General features: G+C 40.2%; 1 non-coding gene across 1 annotated transcript; it reads left to right on the top strand.

The window, feature by feature from the left end:
• The first annotated feature begins 17,799 nt into the window (after positions 1-17,799).
• LOC148570255 (small nucleolar RNA R71) lies at positions 17,800-17,907 on the top strand. The gene has a single exon (XR_015907933.1). It is a non-coding gene; the product is annotated as a small nucleolar RNA R71 (small nucleolar RNA).
• Positions 17,908-18,107: the final 200 nt, after the last annotated feature.

Genomic DNA, 18,107 nt, shown 5'->3' with positions numbered 1-18,107 from the left:
TCAGAATGGACCATCCTGGATATATTCTATGATGGTTTATCTGAGTTATCAAAGATGTCATTGGATACTTCTGCAGGTGGATCCATTCACCTAAAGAAAACGCCTGCAGAAGCTCAAGAACTCATTGACATGGTTGCTAATAACCAGTTCATGTACACTTCTGAGAGGAATCCTGTAAGTAATGGGACGCCTATGAAGAAGGGAGTTCTTGAAGTTGATACTCTGAATGCCATATTGGTTCAGAACAAAATACTGACTCAGCAAGTCAATATGATTTCTCAGAGTCTAAATGGAATGCAAGCTGCATCCAACAGTACTCAAGAGGCATCTTCTGAAGAAGAAGCTTATGATCCTGAGAACCCTGCAATAGCAGAGGTAAATTATATGGGTGAATCTTATGGAAACACCTATAATCCATCATGGAGAAATCATCCAAATTTCTCATGGAAGGATCAAAAGCCTCAACAAGGCTTTAATAATGGTGGAAGAAACAGGTTTAGCAATAGCAAGCCTTTTCCATCATCCACTCAGCAACAGACAGAGAACTCTGAACAAAATACTTCTAATTTAGCAAACTTAGTCTCTGATCTATCTAAGGCCACTGTGAGTTTCATGAATGAAACAAGGTCTTCCATTAGAAATTTGGAAGCACAAGTGGGCCAGCTGAGTAAAAGGATCACTGAAATCCCTCCTAGTACTCTCCCAAGCAATACAGAAGAGAACCCAAAAGGAGAGTGCAAGGCCATTGACATAAGCACCATGGCCGAACCTGCAAGGGAAGGAGAGGACGTGAATCCCAAGGAGGAGGACCTCCTGGGACGTCCAGTGATCAATAAGGAGCTTCCCTCTGAGGAACCAAAGGACTCTGAGGCTCATCTAGAGACCATAGAGATTCCATTGAACCTCTTTATGCCCTTCATGAGCTCTGATGAGTATTCCTCTTCTGAAGAGAATGAGGATGTTACTGAAGAGAAAACTGCCAAATTTCTTGGTGCAATCATGAAGCTGAATGCCAAATTATTTGGTATTGAAACTTGGGAAGATGAACCTCCCTTGTTCATCAATGAAGTAAGTGGTATAGATCAACTGACATTGCCTCAGAAGAGACAGGATCCTGGAAAGTTCATAATACCTTGTACCATAGGCACCATGATCTTTAAGGCTCTGTGTGACCTTGGTTCAGGGATAAACCTCATGCTCCTCTCTGTAATAGAGAAACTGGGAATCTATGGGGTGCAAGCTGCTAAAATCTCATTAGAGATGGCAGACAATTCAAGAAAACAGGCTTATGGACAAGTAGAGGACGTGTTAGTAAAGGTTGAAGGCCTTTACATCCCTGCTGATTTCATAGTCCTGGATACTGGAAAGGAAGAGGATGAATCCATCATCCTAGGAAGACCTTTCCTAGCCATAGCAAGAGCTATGATTGATGTGGACAGAGGAGAATTGATCCTTCAATTAAATGAGGACAACCTTGTGTTTACAACTCAAGGATCTCTCTCTGCATCCATGGAGAGGAAGCTTCTCTCAAAGCAGAGTCAACCAAAGCCCCCACAGTCAAACTCTAAGTTTGGTGTTGGGAGGCCACAACCAAACTCTAAGTTTGGTGTTGAACTCCCATATCCAAACTTTAAGTTTGGTGTTGGAGAGTTTCAACAATGCTCTGAACATCTGTGAGGCTCCATGAGAGCCCACTGTCAAGCTATTGACATTAAAGAAGCGCTTGTTGGGAGGCAACCCAATTTTTATTTATCTAACTATATTTTTCTCAGTTATATGTCTTTATAGGTTCATGATCATGTGGAGTCACAAAATAAACAAAAAAATTAAAAACGGAATCAAAAACAGCAGAAGAAAAATCACACCCTGGAGGAGCATCTGTCTGGCGTTCAACGCCAAAACAGAGCATGGTTCTGGCGCTGAACGCCCAAAATGGGCAGCATCCTGGCGCTGAACACCCAGAACAAGCATGGTTCTGGCGTTCAACGCCAGAAATGGCAACAAATGGGCGTTGAACGCCCAAAATGGGCACCAACCTGGCGCTGAACGCCCAGAGTTGTGTGCAAAGGCATTTTACATGCCTAATGGGTGTAGGGATGTAAATCCTTGACACCTCAGGATCTGTGGACCCCACAGGATCCCCACCTACCTCCACTCACTTCTTCTCACCCCTCTTTCACACAATCCCATAAACACTCTTCCCCAAAACTCTTCACCAATCACCTCAATCTCTCTTCCCCATCACCTCTTCACCACTCACATCCATCCACTCTTCCCCATAAACCTACCTCATAAACCCCACCTACCTTCAAAATTCAAAACCAATTTCCCACCCAAACCCACCCATATGGCCAAAACCTTTCCCCCCTCCCTTCCCTATATAAAGCCCTCCACTCTTCTTCAAATTCACACAACACAACCCCTCTATACCCTTCTTGGCCGAAACACATCACCTTCTACCTCTCCTCCATTTCTTCTTCTTCTTCACCTATTCTTTCTTCTCTTGCTCGAGGGCGAGCAATATTCTAAGTTTGGTGTGATAAAAGCATAAGCTTTTTGTTTTTCCATTACCATTGATAGCACCTAAGACCGGAGAATCCTCTAGAAAGGGAAAAGGGAAGACAAAAACTTCCACCTCCGAGTCATGGGAGATGGAAAGGTTCATCTCCAAAGCCCATCAAGACCACTTCTATGATGTTATGGCCAAGAAGAAGGTGATCCCCGAGGTCCCTTTCAAACTCAAAAGAAATGAGTATCCGGAGATCCGACATGAAATTCAAAGAAGAGGTTGGAAAGTTCTAACAAACCCCATCCAACAAGTCGGCATCCTAATGGTTCAAGAGTTCTATGCCAATGCATGGATCACCAAGAACCATGATCAAAGTAAGAACCCGGATCCAAAGAACTATGTTACAATGGTTCGGGGGAAATACTTAGATTTTAGTCCGAAAAATGTGAGGTTGGCGTTTAACTTGCCTATGATGCAAGGAGATGAATGCCCCTACACCAGAAGGGTCAACTTTAATCAAAGGTTGGACCAAGTCCTTATGGACATATGTGTGGAAGGAGCTCAATGGAAGATTGACTCCAAAGGCAAGCCGGTTCAACTAAGAAGATTGGACCTCAAGCCTGTGGCTAGAGGATGGTTGGAGTTCATTCAATGCTCAATCATTCCCACTAGCAACCGATCTGAAGTTACTGTGGATCGGGCCATCATGATTCATAGCATCATGATTGGAGAGGAAATAGAAGTTCATGAAGTCATCTCTAATGAACTCTACAAAATAGCCGAAAAGTCATCCCCCATGGCAAGGCTAGCTTTTCCTCATCTTATCTGCCATCTATGTTACTCAGCTGGAGCTTTCATAGAAGGAGACACTCCTATTAAGGAAGAGAAGCCCATCACTAAGAAAAAGATGGAGCAAGCAAGAGAGCCTATTCATGGAGCTCAAGAGGCGCAAGAAGCTCACCACCATGAGATCCCGGAGATGCCTCAAATGCAATTTCCTCCACAAAATTATTGGGAGCAAATCAACACATCCCTAGAAGAATTAAGTTCTAACATGGGACAATTAAGGGTGGAGCATCAAGAGCACTCCATCATCCTTCATGAAATAAGAGAAGATCAAAAAGCAATGAGGGAGGAGTAACAAAGACAAGGAAGAGACATAGAAGAGCTCAAGGACATCATTGGTTCCTCAAGAAGGAAACGCCACCATCACTAAGGTGGATTCATTCCTTGTTCTTATTTCTTCTGTTTTTCGTTTTCTATGTTACGTGCTTATCTATGTTTGTGTCTTCATTACATGATCATTAGTAGTTAGTAATTGTGTCTTAAAGTTATAAATGTCCTATGAATCCATCACCTCTCTTAAATGAAAAATGTTTTAATTCAAAAGAACAAGAAGTACATGAGTTTCAAATTTATCCTTGAACTTAGCTTAATTATATTGATGTGGTGACAATGCTTCTTGTTTTCTGAATGAATGCTTGAACAGTGCATATGTCTTTTGAAGTTGTTGTTTAAGAATGTTAAATATGTTGGCTCTTGAAAGAATGATGACAAGGAGACATGTTATTTGATAATCTGAAAAATCATAAAAATGATTCTTGAAGCAAGAAAAAGCAGCAAAGAACAAAGCTTGCAAAAAAAAAAATAGGCGAAAAAAAATAGAAAGAAAAAAGAAAAAGCAAGCAGAAAAAGCCAAAAGCTCTTAAAACCAAGAGGCAAGAGCAAAAAGCCAATAACCCTTAAAACCAAAAGGCAAGGGCAAATAAAAAGGATCCCAAGGCTTTGAGCATCAGTGGATAGGAGGGCCTAAAGGAATAAAATCCTGGTCTAAGCGGCTAAACCAAGCTGTCCCTAACCATGTGCTTGTGGCGTGTAGGTGTCAAGTGAAAACTTGAGACTGAGCGGTTAAAGTCAAGGTCCAAAGCAAGAAAATAGTGTGCTTAAGAACCCTGGACACCTCTAATTGGAGACTTTAGCAAATCTGAGTCACAATCTGAAAAGGTTCACCCAACTATGTGTCTGTGGCATTTATGTATCCGGTGGTAATACTGGAAAACAAAGTGCTTAGGGCCACGGCCAAGACTCGTAAAATAGCTGTGTTCAAGAATCATCATACTGAACTAGGAGAGTCAATAACACTATCTGAACTCTGAGTTCCTATAGATGCCAATCATTCTGAACTTCAATGGATAAAGTGAGATGCCAAAACTATTCAAGAGGCAAAAAGCTATAAGTCCCGCTCATATGATTGAAGCTATGTTTCATTGATAGTTTGGAATTTATAGTATATTCTCTTCTTTTTATCCTATTTGATTTTCAGTTGCTTGGGGACAAGCAACAATTTAAGTTTGGTGTTGTGATGAGCGGATAATTTATACGCTTTTTGGCATTATTTTTTGTATGTTTTTAGTAGGATCTAGTTACTTTTAGGGATGTTTTCATTAGTTTTTATGTTAAATTCACATTTCTGGACTTTACTATGAGTTTGTGTGTTTTTTTGTGATTTCAGGTATTTTCTGGCTGAAATTGAGGGACTTGAGCAGAAATCAGATTCAGAGGTTGAAGAAGGACTGCTGATGCTGTTGGATTCTGACCTCCTTGCACTCAAAGTAGATTTTCTGGAGCTACAGAACTCGAAATGGCGCGCTTCTAATTGCCTTGGAAAGTAGACATCCAGGGCTTTCCAGAAATATATAAATAGTCCATACTTTGGCTAAGAATAGACGACGTAAACTGGCGTTCAACACCAGCTCTCTGCCCAAATCTAGCGTCCAGCGCCAGAAAAGGATCCAAAACCAGAGTTGAACGCCCAAACTGGCACAAATGTTGGCGTTCAACTCCAAGAAGGACCTCTACACATGCAACACTCAAGCTCAGCCCAAGCACACACCAAGTGGGCCCGGAAGTGGATTTATGCATCAATTACTTATTTCTGTAAACCCTAGTGACTAGTTTATTATAAATAGGACCTTTTACTATTGTATTAGACATCTTTGGACGCCTGGTTCTTAGATCAGAGGAGCTGGCCATTCGGCCATGCCTGGACCTTCACTTATGTATTTTTAACGGTAGAGTTTCTACACTCCATAGATTAAGGTGTAGAGCTCTGCTGTTCCTCAAAGATTAATGCAAAGTACTACTGTTTTCTATTCAATTCATCTTATTTTGCTTCTAAGATATTCATTCGAACTTCAACCTGAATGTGATGAACGTGACAATCATCATCATTCTCTATGAACGCGTGCCTGACAACCACTTCCGTTCTACCTTCGACTGAATGAGTATCTCTTAGATCTCTTAATCAGAATCTTCGTGGTGTAAGCTAGAATGATGGCGGCATTCAAGAGAATCCGGAAGGTCTAAACCTTGTCTGTGGTATTCCGAGTAGGATTCAATGATTGAATGACTATGACGAGCTTCAAACTCGCGAGTGCTGGGCGTTAGTGACAGACGCAAAAGGAGGGTGAATCCTATTCCAGCATGATCGAGAATCGACAGATGAATAGCCGTGCCGTGACAGGGTGCGTTGACCATTTTCACTGAGAGGAGGAGATGTAGCCACTGACAACGGTGATGCCCTTGCATAAAGCCAGCCATGGAAAGGAGTAAGACTGATTGGATGAAGACAGCAGGAAAGCAGAGGTTCAGAGGAACGAATGCATCTCCATACGCTTATCTGAAATTCTCACCAATGAGTTACATAAGTATTTCTATCCTTTATTCTATGTTTATTTAATTATCATTCAAAAACCCCATTAATATTTTATATCCGCCTGACTGAGATTTACAAGGTGACCATAGCTTGCTTCATACCAACAATCTCCGTGGGATTCGACCCTTACTCACGTAAGGTATTACTTGGACGACCCAGTGCACTTGCTGGTTAGTTGTGCGAAGTTGTGAACCATGGTATTGGCATCATGTTTTTGGCGCCATTACCAGGGAAAGAAAGAGCGATGAATTTTACATAATCAAAGTGTAATCACAATTTCTGCGCACCATTGGCAAAGATTTTTCAACTTGCATTGATAGTGTCTTTTTAGTTGATGGGTTAAAGCATAATCTATTAAGCATAAGTCAATTGTGTGATCTTGGATATGCTGTAACCTTTAGAAAATCTGATTGTAGAGTCATAAATGAGAAAACAAGGGCTGCTTTATTTGTTGCCAAAAGAAGTGACAATGTTTATGGTATCACTCTAGATGATTTAAAAGTTCAAAATGTAACTTGCTTCTCTTCAATGGAATCTGAAAAATAGATGTGGCATAAGAGGTTAGGACATGTTAGCATGTTCCAAATCTCTAAGCTTGTAAAGAGAGGCTTAGTTAGAGGTCTTCCTAATATAAAATTTGATAAGGACATCATTTGTGATGCTTGTCAAATGGGTAAACAAATTAAAACCTCTTTCAAACCCAAGGAAGATGTCTCTACTAAGAAACCATTGGAGTTGTTACATCTTGATCTGTTTGGACCTACTAGAACTCAAAGTCTTGGAGGAAAGAGTTATGGCATGGTAATTGTGGATGACTATACTAGATTTGGCTGGGTGTTCTTTCTTGCTCATAAATATGAGGCTTTTTCTGTTTTTGAAAAGTTCTGCAAAAAGATTCAAAATGAAAAAGGTTCAAAAATTATTTCAATTAGAAGTGATCATGGTAAAGAATTTGAAAATCAATACTTTGAATCTTTTTGTGATGAACAAGGCATATCACATAACTTCTCTTGCCTAAGAACACCTCAACAAAATGGTGTTGTTGAGAGAAGAAATAAAAGTTTACAAGAAATGGCTAGAGCTATGTTATGTGAATATGAAATCCCAAAGTTCTTATGGGCTGAAGCTGTGAATACAGCTTGCTATGTTTTAAATAGAACCATCATTAGGAAGTTTTTGAAGAAAACCTCATATGAACTTTGGAAAGGGCATCCTCCTAATCTTAGTTATTTTCATGTGTTTGGCTGCAAGTGTTTCATTCTGAATATCAAAAAAAATTTAGGAAAATTTTATCCTAAAACACATGAAGGGATTTTTCTTGGTTATTCCACAAATAGCAAGGCCTATAGAGTTTATAACAAGAACTCCAAAACTGTTGAGGAAACCATGCATGTCACTTTCTGTGAATCTAACAAAATTCCCAGTGTTTGCATTGATGATAGTCTAGGTTTTGAAGCGGAATTACCACAGAACACTGAACCAGTTCCACAAAATCCAAGTCATCATGAAGTTGCACCTGTTAGCTGTGAAAATTCAAATTCTGCAGGAGACAATTTGGAATTATCTCCTGTCGCAGCTAAAAACACTGATGCAGAGGCTATTGTTGATCAAGAGGAACCTGGATCTTCAACACAAATCAAAAGGCCCAGGGAATGGAAGTTTCTAAAAAATTATCCTGAGAAATTCATAATTGGTGATCCCTCGAAAAGTATTTCAACAAGGTCATCCTTGAAAAGAGCTGAATCCAACAACTTCACTATTTTATCAAAGATTGAACCTCAAAACATCCAAGAAGCTCTTGCTGATCCATCTTGGGTGTTAGCTATGAAGGAGGAATTGCAGCAATTTGAGAAGAATCAGGTCTAGTCATTAGTGCCTTACCCAAATGGAAAGAAAGTCACTGGCACTAAATGGATTTTCAGAAATAAACTGGGTGAAGATGGATCCATAGTCCGAAACAGAGCTAGATTGGTTGCTCAAGGATATGATCAAGAGGAAGAGATTGATTTCGATGAATTCTTTGCACCTGTAGCTCGAATGGAAGCCATCAGATTGCTCCTTGCATATGCTGCTCATTGTGGCTTCAAGCTATTCCAAATGGACGTAAAGTGTGCTTTCCTCAATGGCATAATAGATAGAGAGGTTTATGTGGCTCAACCACCTGGGTTTGAAAACAAATTTTTTCCTAACCATGTTTTCAAACTAGCTAAGGCCTTATATGGTTTGAGACAAGCTCCTAGAGCTTGGTATGAGAGGCTTAGCTCATTTTTGTTGAAAAATAATTTTCAAAGAGGAGCCATTGACACCACTTTATTTATTAGGAACTATCATGATCATTTTATTCTTGTGCAAGTTTATGTTGATGATATTATATTTGGTTCGGCTAATGAGAATTTGTGTGCAGATTTTGTTAAGCTTATGACCAATGAATTTGATATGAGCATGATGGGAGAGCTCAATTTCTTCCTAGGCTTGCAAATCAAGCAAACTGCAGAAGGCATATTCATCCATCAAGAAAAATATGCAAAGGAACTTATCAAGAAGTTTGGGCTGGACTGTGCTAAGCCAATGGGAACCCCCATGCATCCTAACATCAAGCTTGATAAGGATGAACATAGTAGAGATGTTGATGAGACACGCTATAGAGGGATGATTGGATCTTTAATGTATCTAACCTCCTCAAGGCCTGATATCATTCAAAGTGTTGGAGTTTGCTCAAGGTTTCAATCAAAGCCTAAGGAGTCCCACCTCTGCTGTGAAGAGAATCATCCGATATGTGCTTGGTACCACTAATTATGGTTTATGGTTTCCTAAGACTGATTCATTTCAATTAGTGGGTTTCTGTGATGCAGATTTTGCTGGGGATAGGATTGATAGAAGAAGCACAAGTGGCATGTGCTGCTTTCTTGGGAAATCTCTCATTGTTTGGTCTAGTAAAAAGTAAGCTACAGTAGCACTTTCAACAGCCGAAGCTGAGTATATTGCAGCCTCCTCTTGTTGTTCTCAATTATTATGGCTGAAAACTCAACTAGCTGACTATAAACTGAATGTCTCAAATATTCCACTATTTTGTGACAACATAAGTGCTATTAATATTTCCAAAAATCCTGTTTTGCATTCAAAAACAAAGCACATTGAAGTTCGTTTTCACTCTATAAGAGAACATGTGCAAAATAGAAATTTAGATATTCAGTTTGTTAATTCTGAGGGTCAGTTGGCTGATATTTTCATCAAACCATTGATAGAGGATAGATTCTGCAAGTTACGAACTGAACTGGACATTCTTACTTCATCTTTGTTTTCTTAATGATTCTGATCCTGAGCTCTTTTATGTTTTGTCTCATAAATCGTCGTGAGATTTTTTGGCAGATGATGAGTTTACTTCATTAAGTCACTATGAAGCTATTGGATTCAAACCTGACCATAATGAATGATGGACGTCAAGTGCTAAAGCAGTCTCTGGAACTATGGGTTTTTTCTTTATTGAACACTTTAGGGCTTTTTCAATTTTTACTAAAAGTGGACTTTCAATTTTTTTGGGCTTAAATTCAGTTTCAATTTTTTGAGACAACTGAAATTACTTCAATTTTTCGACAGTCTCATTTTTTTGGCATTTGCACTGTGATTAATTGGGCTTCACTTCATCTGCATCCATACACAAATTTCAAACTTGTTTGCTTTTTATCCTTATTTCAAAGTTTGGATTTTTATCTTTTCAAGGTGCAACCTTTACAATTCTCTAAGCCTATATTAACTTCCCACTACATGCATCCTTTCACACTACTCTCTCCACTCTTTTATCTTATTCCCTCCAGTGCTCTATAAAATGACACGAAAGAAAAGAGCAGTTCGCAGAGGTTCACATAGTGGCCACCATCGTTCTGATCACTCACAACCTTCTCCATCATGGTGCTGAGCACAAAAAAAACCAAGTTTTGGAGGAAAATGCTCTCAAGAAGACCAGGGAAAGGATTCGCATTCTGCGGGACTTTGTGGAGGATGTTGAGGTTGGCCTCACCACATCTGACAATGAGGGGGAGGACGATGGAACCTCTGATGAATCCAACTCTGATGCCTAGCTCCTTTTATCTCATCTGTGATTATGACTTAGTTTAATTTTAACTTTGTTTATTTTGGATGACTGTAAAAACCTTAACTACTCTGCTACTTATATTCTATGCACTAGCCACTAACAAATTTTGTGCAGGTTGTTTTTCCTTTCCTCCCTTAATGACAAAAGGGGGAGAAAAGAAAAGGAATGTTAGCGTTGGCTTAGGGATTAATAGTAATAGTTAAGAACAATGATATAATTTGTGGTGCTATGATTTGCCCTGTGTTGTGATTAGTGTTAATTGCTCTGTGCTTTCATTACTGTGATATACTGCTTGGAAATATTGGTCTTGGCTGTTTTTAAGTTTTGCCCAGGTTAAGATGTAAGCCATGATCAAGGGGGAGTAATGCTAGCAGTGAGGGGGAGCAACTCACAATCCAAATGTCATCAAAGGGAAGTATTCTTAACTCTTTTAAATTAGTCTTTAATTTCCCTATTTTATCATGTTTGTCATCAAGGGGGAGATTGTTGAGCCTAGTTTGATTTTGGGTCAATTTATGATGACAAACATTCAATTGGGTTGAAAGCCCAATATTGTTTAATGTGTGCTTTATTGTTGCAGGCCCAAGTATACTAGTTTATGCTGCATCAGCCCATTATAGCAAATAGAAGAACAGCTCACATTGTTCCTTAGTGCAGTAAACAAGTCCAACAATTCCTCATAGCACCGTTCAGCAAATTAAATGATTTTATATATATATATATATATATATATATATATATATATATATATATATATATATATATATATATATATATATATATATATATATATATATATATATATTTGCTAAAAGCAATATGAGGACAGCTGTATCATGCAAGGACAGGTGTGGCTCTGTAAAAGCAAGCAAGGACACAAAGGGCACACCCACTAACCCAAGGACATCAGCAAAGCACTGCTGTGGATCATGGTTGAGCAAAAACAAACTTGCATATAGTAGCAGCAGCAGGGAAATGGAGCAAAATGAAAAAGAAGAGCATGCCTTGGAAGAAGGCCAAGCAAAGGACAGCAGGAGTAGTGGTCGAGCTCCTTGGACAGCAGAGGTGGTGGAGTGGTGCACAAAATTGTGATCATCAACAATGGCGCCAAAGACTTGGAGCTCTCAAACGTGAATCACACTTTGTCACAATTCCGCACAACTAACCAACAAGTGCATTGGGTCGTCCAAGTAATAAACCTTACGTGAGTAAGGGTCGATCCTACGGAGATTGTCGGCTTGAAGCAAGCTATGGTCATCTTGTAAATCTCAGTCAGGCAGATTCAAATGGTAATGGAGGATTGATAATTAAAAGATGAATAAAACATAAAATAAAGATAGAGATACTTATGTAATTCATTGGTGGATTTCAGATAAGTGTATGAAGATGCTTTGTTCCCCCTGAACCTCTGCTTTCCTATTGCCTTCTTCCAATCATTCATACTCCCTTCCATGGCAAGCTTTATGTTGGGCATCACCGTTTTCAATGGCTACATCCCGTCCTCTCAGTGAAAATGGTCCTGATGCTCTGTCACAACATCGGCTAATCAGCTGTCGGTTCTCGATCATGTCGGAATAGGATCCATTGATCTTTTTGCATCTGTCACACGCCCCACAATCGCGAGTTTGAAGCTCGTCACAGTCATCCCTTCCCAGATCCTACTCGGAATACCACAGACAAGGTTTAGACTTTCCGGATCTCAGGAATGGCCGCCAATAATTCTAGCCTATACCACGAAGGTTCCAACCTTAGATCAGAAACCCAAGAGATACACACTCAATCGAAGGTAGAACGGAGGTGGTTGTCAGGCACAAGTTCATAGGTGAGAATGATGATGAGTGTCACGGATCATCACATTCATCAAGTTGAAGAACAAGTGATATCTTAGAGAAGAAGTAGGCGTGAATTGAATAGAAAAACAATAGTACTTCGTATTAATTCATGAAGAACAGCAGAGCTCCACACCTTAATCTATGGTGTGTAGAAACTCCACCGTTGAAAATACATAAGAACAAGGTTCAGACATGGCCGTGAGGCCAGCCCCCAAACGTGAAAAGATCTATGAAAGTATATGAAAAGTTCTGTCAAGTATATGAAATACAATAGCAAAAGGTCCTATTTATAGAGAACTAGTAGCCTAGGGTTACAGAAATAGGTAATTAATGCAGAAATCTTCTTTCGGACCCACTTGGTGTGTGCTTGGGCTGAGCATTGAAGCATTTTCGTGTAGAGACTTTTCTTGGAGTTAAACGCCAGCTTTTGTGCCAGTTTGCGCGTTTAACTCCAGCTTTTGTGCCAGTTTTGGAGTTAAACGCCAGAATTCTTGAGCTGACTTGGAACGCCTGTTTGGGCCATCAAATCTCGGGAAAAGTATGGACTATTATATATTGCTGGAAAGTCCAGGATGTCTACTTTTCAACACAATTAAGAGCGTGCCAATTGGGCTTTGGTAGCTCCAGAAAATCCACTTTGAGTGCAGGGAGGTCAGAATCCAATAGCATCTGCAGTCCTTTTTCAGCCTCTGAATCAGATTTTTGCTCAGGTCCCTCAATTTCAGCCAGAAAATACCTGAAATCACAAAAAAACACACAAACTCATAGTAAAGTCCAAAAGAGTGATTTTTATTTAAAAACTAATAAAAACATAATAAAAACTAATTAAAATATACTAAAAACAATGCCAAAAAGTGTATAAGTTATCCGCTCATCACAACACCAAACTTAAATTGTTGCTTGTCCCCAAGCAACTGAAAATCAAATAGGATAAAAATAAGAGAATATACAATGAATTCCAAAAACATCTATGAAGATCAGTATTAATTAGATGAGCGGGGCTTTTAGCTTTTTGCTTCTGAACAGTTTTGGCATCTCACTTTATCCCTTGAAGTTCAGACTGATTGGCATCTATAGGAACTCAGAATCCAGATAGTGTTACTGACTCTCCTAGTTAAGTATGTTGATTCTTGAACACAGCTACTTTATGAGTCTTGGCCGTGGCTCTAAGCACTTTGTTTTCCAGTATTACCACCGGATACATAAATGCCACCGACACATAACTGGGTGAACCTTTTCAGATTGTCCAGGGTTCTTAAGCACACTCTTCTTTTTGCTTTGGACCTCGACTTTAACTGCTCAGTCTCAAGTTTTCACTTGACACCTTCACGCCACAAGCACATGGTTAGGGACAGCTTGGTTTAGCCGCTTAGGCCAGGATTTTATTCCTGTGGGCCCTCCTATCCACTGATGCTCAAAGCCTTGGATCCTTTTTATCACCCTTGCCTTTTGGTTTAAAGGGGTATTGGCTTTTTCTGCTTGCTTTTCTTTTTCTTTCTTTTTCTTTTCTCTTTTTTTTTGCCTCTTTTTTTTTTTTTTGCAAGCTTTTCACTGCTTTTTCTTGCTTCAAGAATCAATTTTATGATTTTTCAGATCATCAAATAACATTTCTCCTTTTCCCATCATTCTTTCAAGAGACAACAATTTTGACATTCATAAACAATCAAATTCAAAAATATACACTGTTCAAGCATTCATTCAGAAAAACAATAGCATTGCCACCACATCAAAATAATTAAACTGTTTTAAAATTCAAAATTCATGTACTTCTTTTTCTTTTTCAATTAAAAACATTTTTCATTTAAGAAAGGTGATGGATTTATTTTCATAGCTTTAAAGCATAGACACTTAGACACTAATGATCATGTAATAAAGACACAAACATAAATAAACATAGAGCACAATTTTCGAAAAACAGAAAATAAAGAACAAGGAAATTAAAGAACGGGTCCACCTTAGTGATGGCGGCTTGTTCTTCCTCTTGAAGATCTTATGGAGTGCTTGAGCTCCTCAATGTCTCTTCCTTGCCTTTGTTGCTCCTCTCTCATGGTTCTTTGATCTTCTCTAATTTCATGGAGGAGGATGGAATGCTCTTGGTGCTCCACCCTTAGTTGTCCCATGTTAGAACTTAATTCTCCTAGGGAGGTGTTGATTTGATCCCAATAGTTTTGTGGAGGAAAATGCATCCCTTGAGGCATCTCAGGGATTTCATGATGAGGAAATTCCTCATGCTCTTGTCCATGAGTGGGATCTCTTGTTTGCTCCATCCTTTTCTTAGTGATGGGCTTGTCCTCATCAATGAGGATGTCTTCCTCTATGTCAATTCCAGCCGAATTACAGAGGTGACAAATGAGATGAGGGAAGGCTAACCTTGCCATAGTGGAGGACTTGTCCGCCACCTTGTAGAGTTCTTGGGATATAACCTCATGAACTTTCACTTCTTCTCCAATCATCATGCTATGTATCATGATAGCCCGGTCTATAGTAGCTTCGGACCGGTTGCTAGTGGGAATGATTGAACGTTGGATGAACTCCAACCATCCCCTAGCCACGGGCTTGAGGTCATGCCTTCTTAGTTGAACCGGCTTCCCTCTTGAATCTCTCTTCCATTGAGCGCCCTCTTCACAGATGTCCATGAGGACTTGGTCCAACCTTTGATCAAAGTTGACCCTTCTAGTGTAGGGGTGTGCATCTCCTTGCATCATGGGCAAGTTGAATGCCAACCTTACATTTTCCGGACTAAAATCTAAGTATTTCTCTTGGACCATTGTAAGCCAATTCTTGGGGTCTGGGTTCACACTTTGATCATGGTTCTTGGTGATCCATGCATTGGCATAGAACTCTTGAACCATTAAGATTCTGACTTGTTGAATGGGGTTGGTGAGAACTTCCCAACCTCTTCTTCGGATCTCATGTCGGATCTCCGGATATTCGCCCTTTTTGAGCTTAAAAGGGACCTCGGAGATCACCTTCTTCTTGGCTACAACTTCATAGAAGTGGTCTTGATGCACCCTTGAGAGGAATCTCTCCATCTCCCATGACTCGGAGGTGGAAGCTTTTGCCTTCCCTTTCCTCTTTCTAGAGGTTTCTCCGGCCTTTGGTGCCATAAATGGTTATGGAAAAACAAAAAGCTTTAGCTTTTACCACACCAAACTTAGAAGGTTGCTCGTCCTCGAGCAAAAGAAGAAAGAAGAGAGTAGAAGAAGAAGAAATAGAGGAGATGGAGTGGGCTTTGTGTTTCGTCCAAGGGGGAGAATTGGTGTTTAGGTTGTGTGAAAATGAAGGAGTGAAGATGGGTTTATATAGGGGTGAGAGGGGGTGTCTGGTTCGGCTATAGAGGGTGGGTTTGGGAAGGAAAGTGGTTTGAATTTGGATGGTGAGGTAGGTGGGGTTTTATGAAGGATGGATGTGAGTGGTGAAGAGAATGGTGGGATTTGATAGGTGAGGGGTTTTTGGGGAAGAGGTATTGAGGTGATTGGTGAATGGGTGAAGAAGAAAGAGAGTGGTGGGGTAGGTAGGGATCATGTGGGATCCACAGATCCTGAGGTGCCAAGGATATCTCATCCCTGCACCAAGTGGCGTGTAAAACACCCTTTTCTGCCAATCCTGGCGTTAAACGCAGGCTGCTGCCCATTTCTGGCGTTTAACGCCAGCTTCTTGCCCATTCCTGGCGTTAAACGCCAGTCTGGTGCCCTTTTCTGGCGTTAAACGCCCAGAATGGTGCCAGACTGGGCGTTTAACGCCCATTCTGCTACCTTTACTGGCTTTTAAACGCCAGTAATTATCTCCTCCAGAGTGTTCTATTTTTCATTCTGTTTTTCACTTTGTTTTTGCTTTTTTAATTGTTTTTGTGACTTCACATGATCATCAACCTACAGAAAACATAAAATAACAATAGAAAATAGAAATTTAAAGTAAAAATTAGGTTGCCTCCCAACAAGTGCTTCTTTAATGTCAATAGCTTGACAGTGGCTCTCATCGAGCCTCACAGATGTTCAGAGCAATGTTGGAACCTCCCAACACCAAACTTAGAGTTTGAATGTGGGGGTTCAACACCAAACTTAGAGTTTGACTGTGGGGGCTCTATTTGACTCTGTATTGAGAGAAGCTCTTCGTGCTTCCTCTCCATGGTGACAGAGGGATATCCTTGAGCTTTAAACACAAGGGAGTCTCCATTCACTTGAATGAACAATTCTCCTCTGTCAACATCAATCACAGCTTTTGCTGTGGCTAGGAAGGGTCTGCCAAGGATGATGGATTCATCCATACACTTCCCAGTCTTTAGGACTATGAAATCAGTAAGGATGTAATGGTCTTCAACCTTTACCAAGACATCCTCTACAAGTCCATAAGCTTGTTTCTTTGAATTGTCTGCCATCTCCAGTGAGATTCTAGCATCTTGTACCTCAATGATCCCTAGCTTCTCTATTACAGAGAGAGGCATAAGGTTTATGCTTGACCCTAGGTCACACAGAGCCTTCTCAAAGGTCATGGTGCCTATGGTACAAGGGATTGAGAACTTTCCAGGGTCCTGTCTCTTTTGAGGTAATCTCTGCCTAGTCAAGTTATCCAGTTCTTTGATGAGCAATGGAGGTTCATTCTCCCAAGTCTCATTATCAAATAACTTGGTATTTAGCTTCATGATTACTCCAAGGTACTTAGCAACTTGCTCTTCAGTAACATCTTCATCCTCTTCAGAGGAAGAATATTTATCAGAGCTCATGAATGGCAGAAGTAGATTTAATGGAATCGCTATGGTCTCAGTATGAGCCTCAGATTCTCATGGTTCCTTATTAGGGAACTCCATGGAGGTCAGTGGGTGTCCATTGAGGTCTTCCTCAGTGGGAATCACTGCCTCTTCCTCCTCTCCATGTTCGGCCATGTGAGATGTGGTTATGGCCTTGCACTCTCTTTTTGGGTTCTCTTCTGTATTGCTAGGGAGAGTGCTAGGAGGGAGTTCAGTAATTTTCTTACTCAGCTGACCCAATTATGCCTCCAAATTTCTAATGGAGGACCTTGTTTCAGTCATGAAACTTTGAGTGGTTTTGATTAGATCAGAGACAATGGTTGTTAAGTCAGAGGGGTTTTGCTTAGAATTCTCTGTCTGTTGCTGAGAAGGTGATGGAAAAGGCTTGCCATTGTTAAACCTGTTTCTTCTACCATTGTTGTTGTTGAAACCTTGTTGAGGTCTCTGTTGATCCTTCCATGAGAGATTTGGGTGATTTCTCCATGAAGGATTATAGGTGTTTTCATAGGGTTCTCCCATGTAATTCACCTCTTTCATTGCTGGGTTCTCAGGATCATAAGCTTCTTCTTCAGAGGAAACTTCCTTAGTACTGCCTGTTGCTGCTTGCATTTCAGACAGACTCTGAGAAATCATATTGACTTGTTGGGTCAATATTTTATTCTGAGCCAATATGGCATTCAGAGTATCAATCTCAAGAACTCCTTTCTTCTGAGTTGTCCCATTATTTACAGGATTCCTTTCAGAGGTGTACATGAATTGGTTATTTGCAACCATTTCAATGAGTTCTTGAGCTTCTACAGGCGTCTTCTTCAGATGAAGAGATCCTCCAGCAAAGCTATCCAATGACATCTTGGATAGTTCAGACAGACCATCATAGAAGATTCCTATGATGCTCCATTCTGAAAGCATGTCAGAAGGGCACCTTCTGATCAATTGCTTGTATCTCTCCCAAGCTTCATAGAGGGACTCACCATCCTTCTATCTAAAGGTTTGGACTTCCACTCTAAGCTTGCTCAATTTTTGAGGTGGAAATAACTTTGCCAAGAAGGCATTGACTAGCTTTTCCCAAGAGTTCAGGCTTTCTTTAGGTTGTGAATCCAACCATGTCCTAGCTCTGTCTCTTACAGCAAAAGGAAAAAGTATAAGTCTGTAGACTTCAGGGTTAACCCCATTGGTCTTGACAGTGTCACAGATTTGCAAGAACTCAGCTA

This window comes from Arachis ipaensis, chromosome B3 (assembly GCF_059453495.1).
Source record: "Arachis ipaensis isolate K30076 ecotype BB chromosome B3, ASM5945349v1, whole genome shotgun sequence".
In the NCBI taxonomy this organism is placed as follows: Eukaryota; Viridiplantae; Streptophyta; class Magnoliopsida; order Fabales; family Fabaceae; genus Arachis; species Arachis ipaensis.
The sequence above is the reverse complement of the archived record's forward strand: the minus strand, read 5'-3'. Positions and strand labels throughout refer to the sequence as shown.